The 17,733-nt window shown below is 48.7% G+C and overlaps 1 protein-coding gene across 4 annotated transcripts in view; it reads right to left on the reverse strand.

Annotated features, from left to right (window-relative positions):
- The window catches only part of TNFAIP8L1 (TNF alpha induced protein 8 like 1), a 162,731-nt gene extending 158,465 nt beyond the window's left edge, over positions 1 to 4,266 (reverse strand). For 3 of the 4 annotated variants that reach the window (XR_014215195.1, XR_014215196.1, XM_082206780.1), the window contains exon 1: positions 4,010 to 4,140. The gene's annotated coding sequence lies outside the window, so the exon portion shown is untranslated. Of the gene's footprint in view, positions 1 to 4,009; positions 4,141 to 4,186 lie in introns of those variants that run through there. The other variant, XM_082206781.1, reaches the window with a different exon arrangement.
- Between the last annotated feature and the right edge of the window lie 13,467 nt (positions 4,267 to 17,733).

Consider the following 17,733-nt stretch of genomic DNA (forward strand, 5'->3'; position numbering starts at 1 on the left):
GCTGTACGTTGTTTAAATAGAAACACAGAATCACAGAACTGTAGAGTTGGAAGGGAACGCAAAGAGTCATCTGGTTGATGCTACGTTATTATGACATATTTTGGGGGTAGCGTTTAATGGAAATGAATCTCTGTTCCTTTGTTGTAAGCAGCTCTGAGCATGGTTTTGTGTGTCCAAAGGCTGAAAACCAATAAAATGAATGGAACTGGGACTTGATTCAGAGCAAACACACCTTAGCGTTGTGTTGTGTGGCTGCAGTCAGCCTTACTCCTGAGTAGGCCATGCATAGGCTTGAGCAAACTGAAGCCTCTCCACCCAACGGAATTTAGGGACAAGCTTTCGGAAAGGAGAACCTGAGACGATTATTTGCTCAGAAAAGGAATCGGCACTTGGTTTGCTAAACAGCGAGTCATCCTTTTGGGTTACCTTAACTTGCTGCTATCTTAAGGAAATCAGCCCTGAGTGCTCACTGAAAGGACAGATCCTAAAGCTGAGGCTCCAAGACTTTGGCCACCTCAGGAGAAGAGAAGACTCCCTGGAAAAGACCCTGATGTTGGGAAAGACGGAGGGCGCAAGGAGAAGGGGACGAAAGAGGACGAGATGGTGGGACAGTGTTCTTGAAACTACCAGCATGAGTTTGACTAAACTGTGGGAGGCAGTGGAAGACAGGAGTGCCTGGCGTGCTCTGGTCCAGGGGGTCACGAAGAGTCGGACACGACTAAACAACTAAACAACAACAACAACAAAAGGGTGCTTTCATCAGCCGCGGGCCCCCCCGGTTTGTTAAAGGCGTCGGGAGTTATAGTTCAGGTTGGCACCCTTGGCAATCTACAGTTCCCAAGGTTCGTTGGAGGAAGCCATGGCATGCTCTGGTCCAGGGGGGCACGAAGAGTCGGACACGACTAAACGACTAAGCAACAACAACTAACTTGCTGCTGGGAGGATTAAAACACCGAATGAATATCCAGATGCAAAACGGTGTTTACTTTTGATTTTGGCGATTAGGATCGTAATTATGATCTCAGCCCTGGGCGCTCCTTTGCGGGTGAAAACGAGCTGGCGAAAGCAGAACCTGCAAAAATCCTTAGCGACCGCCGTTAAACTCAGGGTGCCGACTTTTAAACTGTGTGATTTTCTAAATCCTAACCGAGGAGGGTAATTCTGTCTGCTCCACACTGTTCTCAACGTTTAAATTTCGTGTACAAATTGCAGTAGCTGGTGTTTCAATCGGGTCTGGCGATTTTTATGCACTCCGTTGCATTTATATACATGTTTGTATTCTGCACTCAAATTACAAGCGGCCACGTGACCCCATCCAAATCTGTGAGAGCTTAATAATTTTTTTAAAAAAACAGGTGTTTGTGTATTTTGAATGGTCTTCTCCTTTTCTGCCTCCCACATACATCCTTCCTGTGGTTCCTATTGTTTGCAGCAAATACGTAACTCTGGAGCAGAAAACTCATGATCAGAGTCATTGTCCTTGCATTGTTTCTTATTTAACCCCCCCAACCAGGGAGTAAAAACACTTTGTACGTGCTCAGAGGCGCTGTGTCCACACATCAACAGAAGCTTCCTCCTTTCACAAACATATGTACAGATCTTAGGTCCCTTTTATATATACTGCTTGGATCCGCAGAATTGGCACAAGTGCCACATAACACCGCCTATTGAAATTGCTCTTGAAATCGCGCCTTCTCCATAAAAAAACATTTTTGTTTAGTCAAGCCCCCATCCCACCCCCCAATGCTTAGAAAGCTGAGGTAATTTCAATGCTTAGAAAGCTGAGGTAATTTCAGTTTTGTATGTTTTAAATTAGGGTTGTGATTCTTTAAATTATTATTATTATTATACTTGTAAACTGTCAAGAGGTGTATGGCTTTTTATGAAACAAACAAATAAAAATAAATTTAAAAGCAATTAACAGCTTAACTGCCATGTTCATTTAGAAGCCCTCCAGTCTAATACCAGCTGCAGGTGGTTGGCTGTGGTTTCTCGAATGGTTGGTTTGAATCCCCACGACGGGGTGAGCTCCCGTTGTTCGGTCCCAGCTCCTGCCAACCTAGCAGTTCGAAAGCATACCAGCGCAAGTAGATAAATAGATACCACTCCAGCGGTAACTACTTCATGAGGTTGGGCCCTGATACTAAGTTCGTGGTTCGTTCAAGGCACTCTGCACATCCCCAGATGCACCCTTCTTTGTCCTCCAGTGTGGGAGAGATAGGTAAAGGTAAAGGGGCCCCTGACCATTAGGTCCAGTCGTGGCCGACTCTGGGGTTGCGGTGCTCATCTCGCTTTATTGGCCGAGGGAGCCGACGTACAGCTTCCAGGTCATGTGGCCAGCAGGACTAAGCCACTTCTGGCGAACCAGAGCAGTGCACGGAAACTCCGTTTACCTTCCCGCCGGTGTGGTACCTATTTATCTACTTGCACTTTGACGTGCTTTTGAACTGCTAGGTTGGCAGGAGCCGGAACCGAGCAATGGGAGCTCACCCCGTCGTGGGGATTCGAACCGCCGACCTTCTGATTGGCAAGTCCTAGGCTCAGTGGTTTAACCCACAGCGCCACCCATGTCCCTCAAACTCCCGCTTTAAAATCGCTAAGGGTCTTTGCAGACCACTTCAAGATTTTTCTGCCTGTTGCAGCAGCAACTGCGATTCCATAAAATTCAAAATGCATTGCGACGAAAAGCTACCTGGGAAATGAAACAAGCCGTAAAAACCACAATTAAAAATCCCGCAAATCTGCAGGCATGTCATGGAACCACCTGCACGATGTTTACGGACCACACTTTAGGAACCCCACAGCTGAACGTTTGAGGTTCTTTCCAGCTCTCGGATTGCAACTTGAACATGTTTCTGCCCCTCTTCTTTAGAAATGAGCTCCCATTTTCTCCTGGACCACTTGATGGAAACCTGCCTGTTTGCTTCAAGGGGCAGAATGATCTTAATCCTTCCTTCCCAGCCCCAGCAGACCCACTAAAGTGTTTCTGGGGAGGGCAGCTCAGTCGAGAGCGCAGGTGACTCCTAATCTCAAGGGTTGTGGGTTCGAGCCCTGCATTGGGCAAAGCAGATTCCAGGGTTGGGCTAGATGACCCGCGGGGGTCCCTTCCCACTTTAAAATTCGATGATTCTTTGAAATGCCAAGTTATTGTTTGTATTATGCCAGGAGACAGCGGGGTAAGACCTCGTGGCCATAGCAGGGTTTAGATGGCTGTCTGTCATGGATGCTTCAGTGGAGATTTTAGTGGCGCTGTGAGTTAAACTACTAAGCCTAGGGCTTGCCATTCCGAAGGCCAGCGGTTTGAATCCCCGCGACGGGGTGAGCTCCCGTTGCTCGGTCCCTGCTCCTGCCAACCTAGCAGTTCGAAAGCACGTCAAAAGTGCAAGTAGATAAATAGGTACCCCTCCGGCGGGAAGGTAAACGGCGTTTCCGTGCGCTGCTCTGGTTCGCCAGAAGTGTTTTAGCCATGCTGGCCACATGATCTGGAAGCTGTCTGCAGACAAACGCCGGCTCCCTCGGCTAGAAAAGCGAGATGATCGCCGTAACCCCAGAATTGTCCACGACTGGACCTAACGGTCAGGGGTCCCTTTACCTTTACCTTTCCTGGATTACAGAGGGTTGGGCGGGGTCCCTTCCACTTCTACAATTCTATTATCTTTTCTACTCTTTCCCCTTTGTTCTTCTCCTCTTTCTTTTTCCCCTTCCTTCTCTCTTTCGTCTCCCTCCTTCCTTCCACCCTTCTCTCTTCCTTCTTCCTTCCTTCTCCCTCCCTCCCTTCCAAAACAAACTATCTCACAGAAAGCAAAGCCATGACCATCAGCAAACCACCCAAAAACCACCGCACAGCCACATTTTTCCTGGCGTACAGCCTCCCGTCTTGGCAAGTAGACAAGAAGGAAGTGCGCTTAGCCCATCCACTCCAAGTCTGTCCAGTCGCCAGCCTTTTGGGTTTCGTGTGAACCCTGCTGCCCCGGGGCGGGCGCGCGCGCGCGCTCCTGCTGCCTCTTACCTGGTCCGATCCTTCCACATGAGCCGCAGACCCCTCCGGGTCTTCTCCTCCAAACGGGTCCCCCTAAGCAAGACCCTCGTCTGCAAACCCGCCTCTTCTTAACCTCAAAGATCCGCTTGAGGAAAAGGCAGATTCTTTGGGCTTTGTTTGTTTGTTTCCAAAAGATGTTGCAGATACCCTTAATTGAAAGACAATGTCTCAACTTGGCCAAGGCGCGCTTTCTGCTAGCCTCTCTCTCTGCATCCGGAGTCCAAGGTTGAAACTCGATTCTTTTGCAACACAGAGGCAAGTTTCAAATTCAAAGAGAGCTGGAGGTGGCGGGGGGGGGGTGAGGAGAGGGGGGGGAGGGTGACAGGCCAGGCAGCCAACCAACCATTGCGCAGGGCTACCTACGAAGCAGCCAATGGGGAAGCCAGGAGAAAGAGGAGGGCGCAAAGTAGAGGGATGGGGGCGAGGAAAGCGCATTCCTTTATCAGCCCCTGCGCAGCCTTTGAGAAGCGGGAGGGGTGTGGGTCTAAGTAAGGGAGACCCGTCACCCCCACCCCCCAGTCTCAAGGCAGACAAGGCACAATGCCAGAAACCCTTCTTGAGCCACCTGGGCCGGGCAGGGGGGTGAGCGCACCCTTCAAATCCATTCCTCTTTCCCCCACTTTATCTGGGTGCAAAATCGGCTCGCAGAACGCAGCGTGGGAGGTGAACCTTCCAGCTTCTGCCCAGGGATCCCAGGACATGTCCGGTTGCCATATGTCCTCTTTCCCCCCGGACATGTCCTCTTTTTCATGAGTCGCCAAAGCGATCCATAGTTCAAAATTGTTGTTGTTAGAATCATAGAATCCTAGAGTTGGAAGAGACCACAAGGGCCACCGAGTCCAACCCCCTGCCAAGCAGGAAACGCCATCAGAGCACTCCTGACATATGGTTGTCAAGCCTCTGCTGAAAGACCTCCAAAGGAGGAGACTCCACCACACTCCTTGTTGTTTAGTCGCATAGCTGTCAACTTTCCCCTTTTCTTGCAAGGAATCCTATTCGAAATAAGGGATTTTCCTTTTAAAAAAGGGGAACTTTGGCAGCTATGTTTAGTCGTGTCCGACTCTTTGTGACCCCCTGGACCAGAGCATGCCAGGCACTCCTGTCTTCCACTGCCTCCCGCAGTTTGGTCAAACTCATGCGGGTAGCTTCGAGAACACTGTCCAACCATCTCGTCCTCTGTCGTCCCCTTCTCCTTGCGCCCTCCATCTTTCCCAACATCAGGGTCTTTTCCAGGGAGTCTTCCCTTCTCATGAGGTGGCCAAAGTATTGGAGCCTCAGCTTCAGGATCCGTCCTTCCAGTGGGCACTCAGGGCTGATTTCCTTCAGAATGGAGAGGTTGGATCTTCTTGCAGTCCATGGGACTCTCAAGAGTCTCCTCCAGCACCAGAATTCAAAAGCATCCATTCTTCGGTGATCAGCCTTCTTTATGGTCCAGCTTTCACTTCCATACATCACTACTGGGAAAACCAGAGCTTTAACAATACACGGCAAGGTGATGTCTCTGCTTTTTAAGATGCTGTCCAGGTTAAAAGTAGAAGTCGGCAAATGCGTCCTCTTTTTATTATTTATTTATTTATCACTCTTCACAATATAATATTGTATATTTATTTATTTATTTATCACTCTTCACAATATAATATTGTATAATATCATTTCTTTCTGCTTTGTATACATTCCTTTGATCTTCTTCTTTACAAATATCACGTAATTTCTGCTAATATGGAGTTATTTGTACAATAAAGTTTTACATAATTCTTAAATATTACCCATTCTCTCGTTGTTTTTTGTTTCGCTATTCCTCGAACTGATCCTGTCAGTTTTGCTAATTGTAGATATTCTGACATGAGTATCTGCCAATCTGTAATCTCTGGGAGAGCTTCATTCTGCCAGTTCCTTGCTGTAAGTGTTCTAGCTGCTGTTATACCAGTGGTACCTCGGGTTACATACGCTTCAGGTTACATACACTTCAGGTTACATACGCTTCAGGTTACAGACTCCGCTAACCCAGAAATAGTACCTCGGGTTAAGAACTTTGCTTCAGGATGAGAACAGAAATCGTGCGGCGGCAGCGGGAGGCCCCATTAGCTAAAGTGGTGCTTCAGGTTAAGAACAGTTCCAGGTTAAGAATGGACCTCCGTAACGAATTAAGTTCTTAACCCGAGGTACCACTGTACATTGTTTACACAATAGGTTCTATCTGATTGGCTGATTCTGCTTCCTTCCTGGAGCGTGATTGGGCTGCTCCTGCAGGCCAATCAGTTGTTGCGTTCTAGGTTCCTACCTGCCTATTGTTGTAGCATCCAAACTTAGTACATAACACTATGATTCTATGAAATGCCAGAAACCTTCTTTCCAAAATGAAAGTCAGAGGAGCCAGAGGTGATCCCAGAGGACAGGATCACACTTCAAAACGACCTTGACAGATTAGAGAACTGGGCCAAAACAAACAAGGTGAACTTTAACAGGGAGAAATGTAAAGTATTGCACTTGGGCAAAGAAAATGAGAGGCACAAATACAAGATGGGGGACACCTGGCTGGAGAGCAGTTCATGTGAAAAGGATCTAGGAGTCTTGGTTGACCACAAACTTGACATGAGCCAACAGTGTGACGCGGCAGCTAAAAAAGCCAATGCAATTCTGGGCCTCATCAATAGGAGTATAACATCTAGATCAAGGGAAGTAATAGTGCCACTGTATTCTGCTCTGGTCAGACCTCACCTGGAGTACTGTGTCCAGTTCTGGGCACCACAGTTCAAGAAGGACACTGACAAACTGGAACGTGTCCAGAGGAGGGCAACCAAAATGGTCAAAGGCCTGGAAACGATGCCTTATGAGGAACGGCTAAGGGAGCTGGGCATGTTTAGCCTGGAGAAGAGGAGGTTAAGGGGTGATATGATAGCCATGTTCAAATATATAAAAGGATGTCACATAGAGGAGGGAGAAAGGTTGTTTTCTGCTGCTCCAGAGAAGCGGACACGGAGCAATGGATCCAAACTACAAGAAAAAAGATTCCACCTAAACCTTAGGAAGAACTTCCTGACAGTAAGAGCTGTTCGACAGTGGAATTTGCTGCCTAGGAGTGTGGTGGAGTCTCCTACTTTGGAGGTCTTTAAGCAGAGGCTTGACAACCATATGTCAGGAGTGCTCTGATGGTGTTTCCTGCTTGGCAGGGGGTTGGACTCGATGGCCCTTGTGGTCTCTTCCAACTCTATGATTCTATGATTCTATGTGATGCTTTGTTTGGGGGTGGAGGAATTGTCCCCGATTCCAGGACTGAAACCTAGCGGGTGGGAGAATGCTCTGCAGACGCTCAGAGGTACCTTTTACTCAAGGCATTCCAGCGGTGGAAACTGCAGATACAAAAACCCTCTTGCAGTCCACCCACAGAGCTGGAACAACAGCGACATTTTCCCCCTGGGGGAGAGATGCAATGCTGGAGGCGGAGGAGGCCGGGCGACAGCAGAGCACATGGCAAGCGTAGCCAGAGGCTGCTCCTGTTGCAGAGACGTGGGCGAGAACGCTGGTAACGGGTCATGGAGAAGAGTAGAAAGAAGAAATAAAAAAATTCCTTCCAGTAGCACCTTAAAGACCAACTAAGTTAGTTCTTGGTATGAGCTTTCGTGTGCATGCACACTTCTTCAGATACACTGAAACAGAAGTTGCCAGATCCTTCTATATAGTGAGAGAAGGTGGGGAGGGGTATTACTCAGAAGGGTGGTGGGAATGGGAGATTGGCAGATAGCTGAGATGAGCCTGTTGACGACTCTTAACGACTGTAATAGGTCTTACAGGAAAAGGCAAGGGGTGAGAAGGTGAAAAATGGCTTAGTCATGTATAATGAGATAAGAATCCAATGTCTTTGTTCAGACCAGGTCTCTCCATGGTTTTAAGTTTGGTAATGAGTTGCAATTCAGCAGCTTCTCTTTCCTCCACCCTTCTGAGTAATACCCCTCCCCACCTTCTCACTATATAGAAGGAGTCTGTAACCTGAAGTGTATGTAACCCGAGGTACCACTGTATCTCAGGGTGTCCAACCAGTAGATTGTGATCTACCGGTAGACCCCTAGCTGATCCTGGTAGATCACCGGATCCTTATCATGTAATAATAATTTATTATTTATACCCCACCCATCTGGCTGAGCTTCCCCAGCCACTCTGGGCAGCTCCCAATCGAGTGTTAAAAACAATACAGCATTAAATATTAAAAACTTCCCTAAACAGCTTTGCTTGTCCTGTGATTTCAGGAGGGTCTGGATTCAGACTTTGTTTTTAAAGCCTGGGAACAATCCTTGCATCTCGTTTGCTCCTCTGGGAGTTTCTCAGTTTCCTCACTCCACTTTCCTGCAAAAGGTCCTCTGCGATGGCTTGCAAATGTATTAAGTCTCTTTATGCCCCCGCCTCCCAGGTCTGCTACATTACAATTTCCCTCCACCTTTTTCTGTGATTCCATTGCATTCTCCCTTCCCCCCTTTTCCTTGCTGGGGATGCTATCTCCCCCCTTCCTCGACCCTTTGCTCCTTCCTCTCTCCCACTCTCGGGGGCCCCTTTCCGGGTGGCTCGCACGTGTTGCTCTCCGAAAGAAGAAAAAGACTTTCTTTTCCTCCCTGCTTTGCAAAGAGGGAAGCACAATCTCTGGGGGCGATGGTGTGCTTGTGGCCTCGAACGGCGTCTCCTCATGTAAGGAGAGTTTTGCGTGGCAAGTCCCCTCCCCCATGTGAAATGAAGACACTGGACACAATATTTAAGGTTAATGGGCATAAAAGGCCACAACTTTATTGATTACAGAATTGGAAGGTATTGGCCTTAGGCATTGGCTCCTATCGACTACCCGGCATGGGGACCAGGAATGGTTGTCCACAAGCCGTGGGAGTCCTGTTGAAGTACGCCAACTAGGATCCCAACGGGTGTCAACACTCTGGGGCGTGCCGGAGGCCCTTACCTCCCTAGGTTTCGGACAAGGCAACGCCCCCCGGAGTCCTCTACCGGACTACCCTTTTCTTTTGGGGAAGGTGATGGCGTTTCCTCCCCCCTTCATTTGCATAACAATTGACCCCTGCCAATGCCTAACCGCCAACACCGAATAAGTTGTGACGTTTGCTACGAGGTAGGCGAAAAAACCAAAAGGCTCGAAGAGTGCCAACTTGGAAAAATTCCTACCAGGCCCCTTGTGGCGACCAACCGAAGTCCATAGCAAGGTCAAAGCTACCTAAACCTAAGGGGTGGGTGGGAAGGGAAAACCGCTCAGCTGGAAAGGGCAAAAGAGGGCGATCCCCGGGCGTGCCCAGCCTTAAATAGGCTAGACCCCGCCTCCCCAGTCCGTTGATTGGCGGGCCGGGTCACCGACACGCCCGGGGATTCCCTAATCTCGCGGGGGCAAAGGCCAGCCCCCGCGTGGGATGTGGGAGGGATTTCTGCCCGCAACCCCCTCTCCTCCCAGGTCGGAAATGGCTTTGCAGAATCAGGACCCACCTTGCTCTGTGCCCTGTTTCTCTCTCTCTTTTTAAAAAAATATTTTTCATTTTTAAAAGAACAACATTCTTATACATTTAAAACATTTTCAATTTCTATACCTCTGGGAATGCAGTGGTCCCTTGGTTCTCAAACTTAATCCGTTCCGGAAGTCCGTTCCAAAACCAAAGCGTTCCAAAACAGAGGCGCACTTTTCTATAGAAAGGAATGCAAAATGGATTAATCCCTTCCAGACTTTTTAAAAAAACACCCCTAAAACAGCAATTTAACATGAATTTTACTATCTAACGAGAGCATTGATCCATAAAATGAAAGCAATAATCAATGTAAGGTAAAGGTAAAGGAACCCCTGACCACTAGGTCCAGTCGTGGCCGACTCTGGGGTTGCAGCGCTCATCTCGCTTTACTGGCCGAGGGAGCCGGCGTACAGCTTCTGGGTCATGTGGCCAGCAGGACTAAGCCGCTTCTGGCGAACCAGAGCAGCGCACGGAAACGCCGTTTACCTTCCTGCCGGAGCGGTACCTATTTATCTACTTGCACTTTGACGTGTTTTTGAACTGCTAGGTTGGCAGGAGCTGGGACCGAGCAATGGGAGCTCACCCTGTCATGGGGATTCGAACCGCCAACCTTCTGATCGGCAAGTCCTAGGCTCTGTGGTTTAACCCACAGCGCCACCTGTGTCCCTAATAATCAATGTAGCATGTTATTAAATAAATAAGACAGTATTGTAGATGATAAAAATTAAAATTATTATTTTTTCTTGCCTGTACTGATGATAGTCACTGTTTGGATGGGGGGGGGGGCTTTTATCCATTTCTGCAGTCACACAATCAGTCAGCAGCTGAACTGGGTTACACACTGTCACAAAAACAAATGAACCGACAAAGCCTCAAAAACAAAAACACAAAATAAGAGAAGAGGAAGACAGTATAGATTTAGAACAGTGGTTTGCAGAAGGTCACAGTTCAGAGGCTGCAGAGGGGAGAAGCTGGGAAATACTGGGAGAGGAACAGCAACAAGAAGAAGTACCAGGGAGAGACAGCGGACAGACTCAGTGTCCTTGGAAAGGACCCGGCGTGTATTGAGAGTAGGAGAACAGAAAGCTCAGAGGCAGAAAGCACAGATCAGCCGGCACAGGGATGACGCAGAATAGGAGAGATGGACGGGGGTGGGGGTGGGACTTTACATGGAGCAATGCCATTATCTAAGAGAGAGCGCATTCCTTTGTCTCTCTCTGTGAATATTGAATAAATTACACGGTAAGAACTCTTCTTGTTTCTCTGCTTCTCGGCACTCCACCGCGGCAGGGGTACGATTCCCCGAAGGCTGACAGTGGAGCGTTTTGGAGCCCAGTTCCCCCAACATTTATCACCATACTAGGTAAACCCGAATTTCCTGAAGGGAAAGCAACAAGACTGATGTTGCTTGACTAAAGAACTATGGCAAGAGAAACTGACGGACTACGCAGAACCGGCAAAATTGACATAAAAACTACGGGACAAGGATAACTGTGACTTTGAAGATGAACGGGAACCCTTTACGAAGTATTGAAAGAAGCAGCAAAGTGAACTGGACTCCTTTCGCAGGCTTTGAATAAACACTCACAAACTTTTATTGACAATAACCAGTCAGATAAATGAAGGATTTATACAATTTTGTAACATGCAGAGAACAGCATTTGTAGAGTAACCAGAGATTGGAGCTGAGGGAAGTCAGGGGGGGGGGGAAGGGGGGAAAACCCGGGGGGGGGATGATTAAGGATGATATGTTTTAAAATAATATGTTTTGTTCAAATTCCTAATAGAAAATAATTTTAAAAGAAAGAAAGACTGATGTTGCTTGAGGATAGCACCATGTGTTCTACAAAAAGTTCCGTATTTTTCACTCTGTAAGACGCAGCAGACCACAAGACGCACCTAGTTTTTGGAGGAGGAAAACAAGAAAAAAAATATTCTGAATCTCAGAAGCCAGAACAGCAAGAGGGATCGCTGTGCAGCGAAAGCAGAGATCCCTCTTGCTGTTCTGGCTTCTGGGATAGCTGCGCAGCCTGCATTCGCTCCCAGTGGTGTAGCGTGGGGGTGCAGGGGGGGCCGGCCGCACCGGGCGCAACATCTGGGGGTTAGGGTTAGGGGGGACAAATCCACGGGTTAGGAGGCGCAAATCCACGGGTTAGGGGGCGCAAATTACTTGCCTTGCCCCGGGTGCTGACAACCCACGCTACGCCACTGTTCGCTCCCTAAGACACACACACATTTCCCCTTACTTTTTAGGAGGGAAAACGTGAGTCTAATAGAGCCAAAAAACACGGTATATCTTGATATTGGCTGTCTCGAAAGACAATGGAGTGTGCCTCCAGGGGTGAAGTCTAACCGCTGGAGAATAACAGCGCCTGCTGTGGGTGCAGAGACCGGTAACTCATAAATGCTGCTCCCTGTGTTGTTTTTGCTGTGTTAGCAGCACCGAGGGTGCAAGCCTGGGCTCTGTGTCTGGAGCCCTGGGCTGCCCAGACGACAAGACCCTGCTCTCGGCTTTGCCAGTGTGGTCCAAGTAAAGCAGAGCAAGACGTTTGGCAACAGCTTGGTGGCAGGAGTTGCTGGAAGGAGGTGTGCAATGTCCCGAAAGACCTACATTGGCTCCCAGTACGTTTCCGAGCACAATTCAAAGTGCTGATGCTGACCTTTGAAACCCTTTGGTCCTGAATGGGGCAACTGTGCCCCTGAAGGACCAGGTGCGCAGCCTGGGAGTCACTTTGGACTCACAGCTGTCCATGGAGGCGCAGGTCAATTCTGCAGTCCAGGGCGGCTGTCTACCAGCTCCACCTGGTACGCAGGATGAGACCCCACCTGCCCGCGGACTGTCTCTCCAGAGTGGTGCATGCTCGGGTTATCTCCCGCTTGGACTACTGCAATGCGCTCTACGTGGGGCTACCTTTGAAGGTGACCCAGAAACTGCAATTAATCCAGAATGCGGCAGCTAGACTGGTGACCGGGAGTGGCTGCCGGGACCACATAACACCGGTCCTGAGAGATCTGCATTGGCTCCCAGTATGTTTCTGAGCACAATTCAAAGTGTTGGTGCTGACCTTGAAAGCCCTAAACGGCCTCGGCCCAGTAGACCTGAAGGAGCGTCTCCACCCCCATCGTTCAGCCCAGGCACCGATGTCCAGCTCCAAGGACCTTCTGGCAGTTCCCTCCCTGCAAGAAGTGAGGTTCAGGGAACCAAGCAGAGGGCCTTCTCGGTGGTGGCACCCTCCCTGTGGAACGCCCTCCCATCAGATGTCAAGGAAATAAAGAACTATCTGACTTTTGAAAGACATCTGAAGGCAGTCCAAGCGGGAAATAACCAGAGCACCCCACTCCAGATTTGCGTAGGGTTTACTCCTGAACCTTATTCAACAGAGCTTTCCTTTTCCTTTGGCAAATAAACTGCGTTCCAGGCCAGGGTGTTTGGAGAGGGTGGGGGGGGGGTTGAACTTTGGGACCTTTGCATGCAAAGCAGTTCTCTGCCACTCAGCTATGACCCTCCCCTAAGTTTCGCTTGCAGGGTGGAGAAGGAAGCAGACGTTTGTGACCTCAGTGCCCATCCCTTTTAAGACACAGAAGAGGCAACGGCATCTGTTTGCTCAAGGCTAACATGGAGAATTGTTGGCACACCGCCTGTGTGCATTACCGACATTTTCTGTCAATGGGCAAGGCATGAGCAAAGTTTCTTCTCGTCCCTGCAGAGGTCTTCAGCAGCCAGGCCAGAAAGATTCAAGAGGTCACTATGTATTCATTTATCTGCCACCCATCTGACTGGGTCGCCCCAGCCACTCTCGGCAGCTTCCAACAAATGAAAAAGGACAATAAAGCATCAAACATTAAAAGCTTCTATGTACAGGGCTGCCTTCAGATGTCTTCTAAAGGCTGTATAGTTACTTATCTCCTTGACATCTGGTGGGAGGGCGTTCCACAGGGCGGGGGCCACCACAAAGAAGGCCCTCTGCCTGGTTCCTTCTGACCTCACTTCTTGCAGGGAGGGAACTGCCAGAAGGCCCTTGGAGCTGACCCACAGTTTCCTGAATGCTCTTTCAGAATAAATCATGCTTATTTACTTCAGGTTATTTGCCCCTTTTGTTGGCATTTGTCAGATGAAGCCATATGGCTAAGTGCATATGACTTATGGTTTGATGCCAACACAAAATGTTTCTCAAAGTGAGATGCAACCTTTCGATTCATAACTACTGGGCCCTATTCTCTGGTTATCTCCCGCTTGGACTACGCAATGCGCTCTACGTGGGGCTACCTTTGAGGGTGACTCGGAAACTACAGCTAATCCAGATTGCGGCAGCTAGACTGGTGACTGGGAGTGGCCGCCGAGACCACATAACACCAGTCCTGAAAGACTTACATTGGCTCCCAGTATGTTTCCGAGCACAATTCAAAGTGTTGGTGCTGACCTTTAAAGCCCTAAACTGTCCAGTATACCTGAAGGAGCGTCTCCACCCCCATCGTCCAGCCCGGACACTGAGGTCCAGCGCCGAGGGCCTTCTGGCGGTTCCCTCCTTGCGAGATGTGAGGTTACAGGGAACCAGGCAGAGGGCCTTCTCGGTGGTGGCACCTGCCTTGTGGAACGCCCTCCCTTCAGATGTCAAGGAAATAAACAAGTATCTGACTTTTAGAAGGCATCTGAAGGCAGCCCTGTTTAGGGAAGCTTTTAATATTTGATGAATATTTTAAACTTTTGATGGAAGGCCCGCAGAGTGGCTGGGGAAACCCAGTCAGATGGGTGGGGTATAAATTAATCATCATCATCATCATCATCATCATCATCATCATCATCATCCTGCTTCTCTCAGGGGAGATGAAGCAGAGCCACAATGTTCTCATTCTCCATGGAATAATCCTATACAGTGGTACCTCGGGTTACATACGCTTCAGGTTACAGACTCCGCTAACCCAGAAATAGTGCTTCAGGTTAAGAACTTTGCTTCAGGATGAGAACGGAAATTGCGCGGCGGCAGCGGGAGGCCCCATTAGCTAAAGTGGTGCTTCAGGTGAAGAACAGTTTCAGGTTAAGTACGGACCTCCGGGACAAATTAAGTACTTAACCCGAGGTACCACTGTATGTGTCTCCTCATGAGGCAGCCTCATTGCATTCAACTTAGCTTCCTGAAACTTTAAGCACGTCTTGTGAGCAAATTGGCCTAACTCATTTCTTGCCAGCAGATGGCGGTCTTGCAGAACTTTCCGGCTGCTGCAAATCTGCTGAATGTATACTTTTTAAAAAAAAGTATTTCCCCCTAATATAATGCTATACTGAGTGTTATATTCATTCTGATGCATGCTTTTAGGCCAGTATATGCATTTTTGTTCACCTTTCATTCCATGTTTACAATAAGAGATAAGAGAGAAGCCCTAATGAAAATAGTGCCACTGTATTCTGCTCTGGTCAGACCTCGCCTGGAGTACTGTGTCCAGTTCTGGGCACCACAATTCAAGAAGGACACTGACAAGCTGGAACGTGTCCAGAGGAGGGCAACCAAAATGGTCAAAGGCCTGGAAACGATGCCTTATGAGGAACGGCTAAGGGAGCTGGGCATGTTTAGCCTGGAGAAGAGGAGGTTAAGGGGTGATATGATAGCCATGTTCAAATATATAAAAGGATGTCACATAGAGGAGGGAGAAAGGTTGTTTTCTGCTGCTCCAGAGAAGCGGACACGGAGCAATGGATCCAAACTACAAGAAAGAAGATTCCACCTGAACATTAGGAAGACCTTCCTGACAGTAAGAGCTGTTCGACAGTGGAATTTGCTGCCAAGGAGTGTGGTGGAGTCTCCTACTTTGGAGGTCTTTAAGCAGAGGCTTGACAACCATATGTCAGGAGTGCTCTGGTGGTGTTTCCTGCTTGGCAGGGGGTTGGACTCGATGGCCCTTGTGGTCTCTTCCAACTCTATGATTCTATGATTCTATGAAAATTCGCCGGCATCTTAATGCAAATTCACCCTAATGTGCACATCTCTGAATGCTATTCTCTCCAAAATGAACATCTTTGCAAGGCAGTTTCCCCTAAGAAGGATGCATCTCGTAGGTTATTTTCACTAATATATGCACTCTTAGGCACGCGTTACCTAGTACAGTATATGGATTCTTGCACCCATGACTTGGCTGGAAAACCTCATTGCCGCAATCAGAGAAGTGCAGATTTCTGAACGTGACTGTGTTTCGGTTCAGCCATCGGTTTGCAAATCTGGTAGGCTCGGCTTTAGAACTGTAGGTGTTTTTATCAGGAGGTTGGATGCCAGGAATTATTTGGCGTTGCAGGGGGTTGGACTAGATGACCCTTGGGACTCCTTCCAGCTCTATAAATCCACATGAATTGTGGATTTGATCTATCCCTCGGCCTCAGCTTGTGCCCTTTGGGCTCCAAGGAGCCAGCTTCAGACAAACGATCCATAGATTTTCGCTGGCATTCCTCTGTCTCGGATGAGAATGGGGAAGTGTGCCTTTTGGGTTGCAGGTAAACTGTTGGGGGCTTACAGCGCCTGCTGTGGCTGTTGAGCCGCTTGTTGAGTGATATTCCGAGATCTAAGCATCCACTGAAGCAGGCGGTCCAGGGCCGGACAGCACCAATGGTCAGTGGATATGGACACAAGACTAATTCCCTAAATGTTCCCCTGGAACCTCCTTTTCCAAGCCCAGGAAGCTTAGAAGGACTCCCTGGTCCTGAATGGGGCGACTGTGCCCCTGAAGGACCAGGTGCGCAGCCTGGGAGTCATTTTGGACTCACAGCTGTCCATGGAGGCACAGGTCAATTCTGTGTCCAGGGCAGCTGTCTACCAGCTCCATCTGGTACGCAGGATGAGACCCTCCCTGCCCGCAGACTGTCTTGCCAGAGTGGTGCATGCTCTGGTTATCTCCCGCTTGGACTACTGCAATGCGCTCTACATGGGGCTACCTTTGAAGGTGAAACTACAACTAATCCAGAATACTGTGGGATGTAAACACAGGAGCAGTCAATGACAACATTCCTAGAGTGTACATGTTAGAACATGGGGAGGGATGTCTGTCCAGCAAGCAGGTAAACTTCCTGGGGACAGACTTCCTCCGCATGTGACCAGAGGTGGGTGTGGCCTCACCTGTGCAGGTAATGACAAAAGCACAGGGCAGGCAGCCATCTCTCTCTCTCTGCCATTTTTCTTTGATGAGGAAACATCTAAGGATGCTCTCTTGGCTCCCAGCCAAGAGAGGAGATAAGGACTATCTTGCTACAAGATAGATTCTGAATGTATGTAACCTTTTTAAGCCTGTCTGCCTTCTGGGATCATATTGTGAACAGAACGTGAGTAAACTCTTTTATACTTTTATAAAGACTGTGTTGTGTCTTGTATTTTAAGAGGGAACAAAGGGGAAATTACCAGAGCAATTATTATAGAGGTTCTAGCGAACCTGTGCACACGTTACCGTTGCGAACTTAAAGGGGAATGTCTATAAACTCTGCTGATATTTTGGGAACTTGTTAGCACAAGTTGGATAAGGATATAATCCCACAATATATCCTCTCCTGCACCCCAGAACATTCCCACAAATACAGCAGCTAGACCAGGGTCAGCAACCTTTTTCAGCTGTGGGCTGGTCCACCGTACCTCAGACCATGTGGTGGGCTGGACTATATTTTTGGGGAAAAAATGAATGAATTCCTATGCCCCACAAATAAACCAGAGATGCATTTTAAATAAAAGGACACATACTACTGTAAAAACACGCTGATTCCTGGACCGTCCACGGGCTGGATTTAGAAGGAGATTGGGCTGCATCCGGCCCCTGGGGCCTTAGATTGCCTACCCCTGGTCTACCAGCTCCATCTGGTACGCAGGCTTAGGCCCTTACTGCTCGCAGACTGTCTCGCCAGAGTGGTGCCTGCTCTGGTTATCTCCCGCTTGGACCACCTTCAGATGTCTTCTAAAAGTCAGATAGTTGTTTATTTCCTTGACATCTGATGGGAGGGAGCCACCACCGAGAAGGCCCTCTGCCTGGTTCCCTGCAACCTCACTTCTCGCAGGGAGGGAACTGCCAGAAGGACCTCGGAGCTGGACCTCAGTGTCCGGGCTGGACGATGGGGGTGGAGACACTTCTTCACGTATACAGTGGTGCCCCACAAGATGAATGCCTCGCAAAACGAAAAACTCGCTAGACGAAAGGGTTTTTCGGTTTTTGCGTTGCTTTGCTAGACGAATTTCCCTATGG

Source organism: Podarcis vaucheri (assembly GCF_965113315.1).
Source record: "Podarcis vaucheri genome assembly, chromosome: 18".
Lineage (NCBI taxonomy): Eukaryota > Metazoa > Chordata > Lepidosauria > Squamata > Lacertidae > Podarcis > Podarcis vaucheri.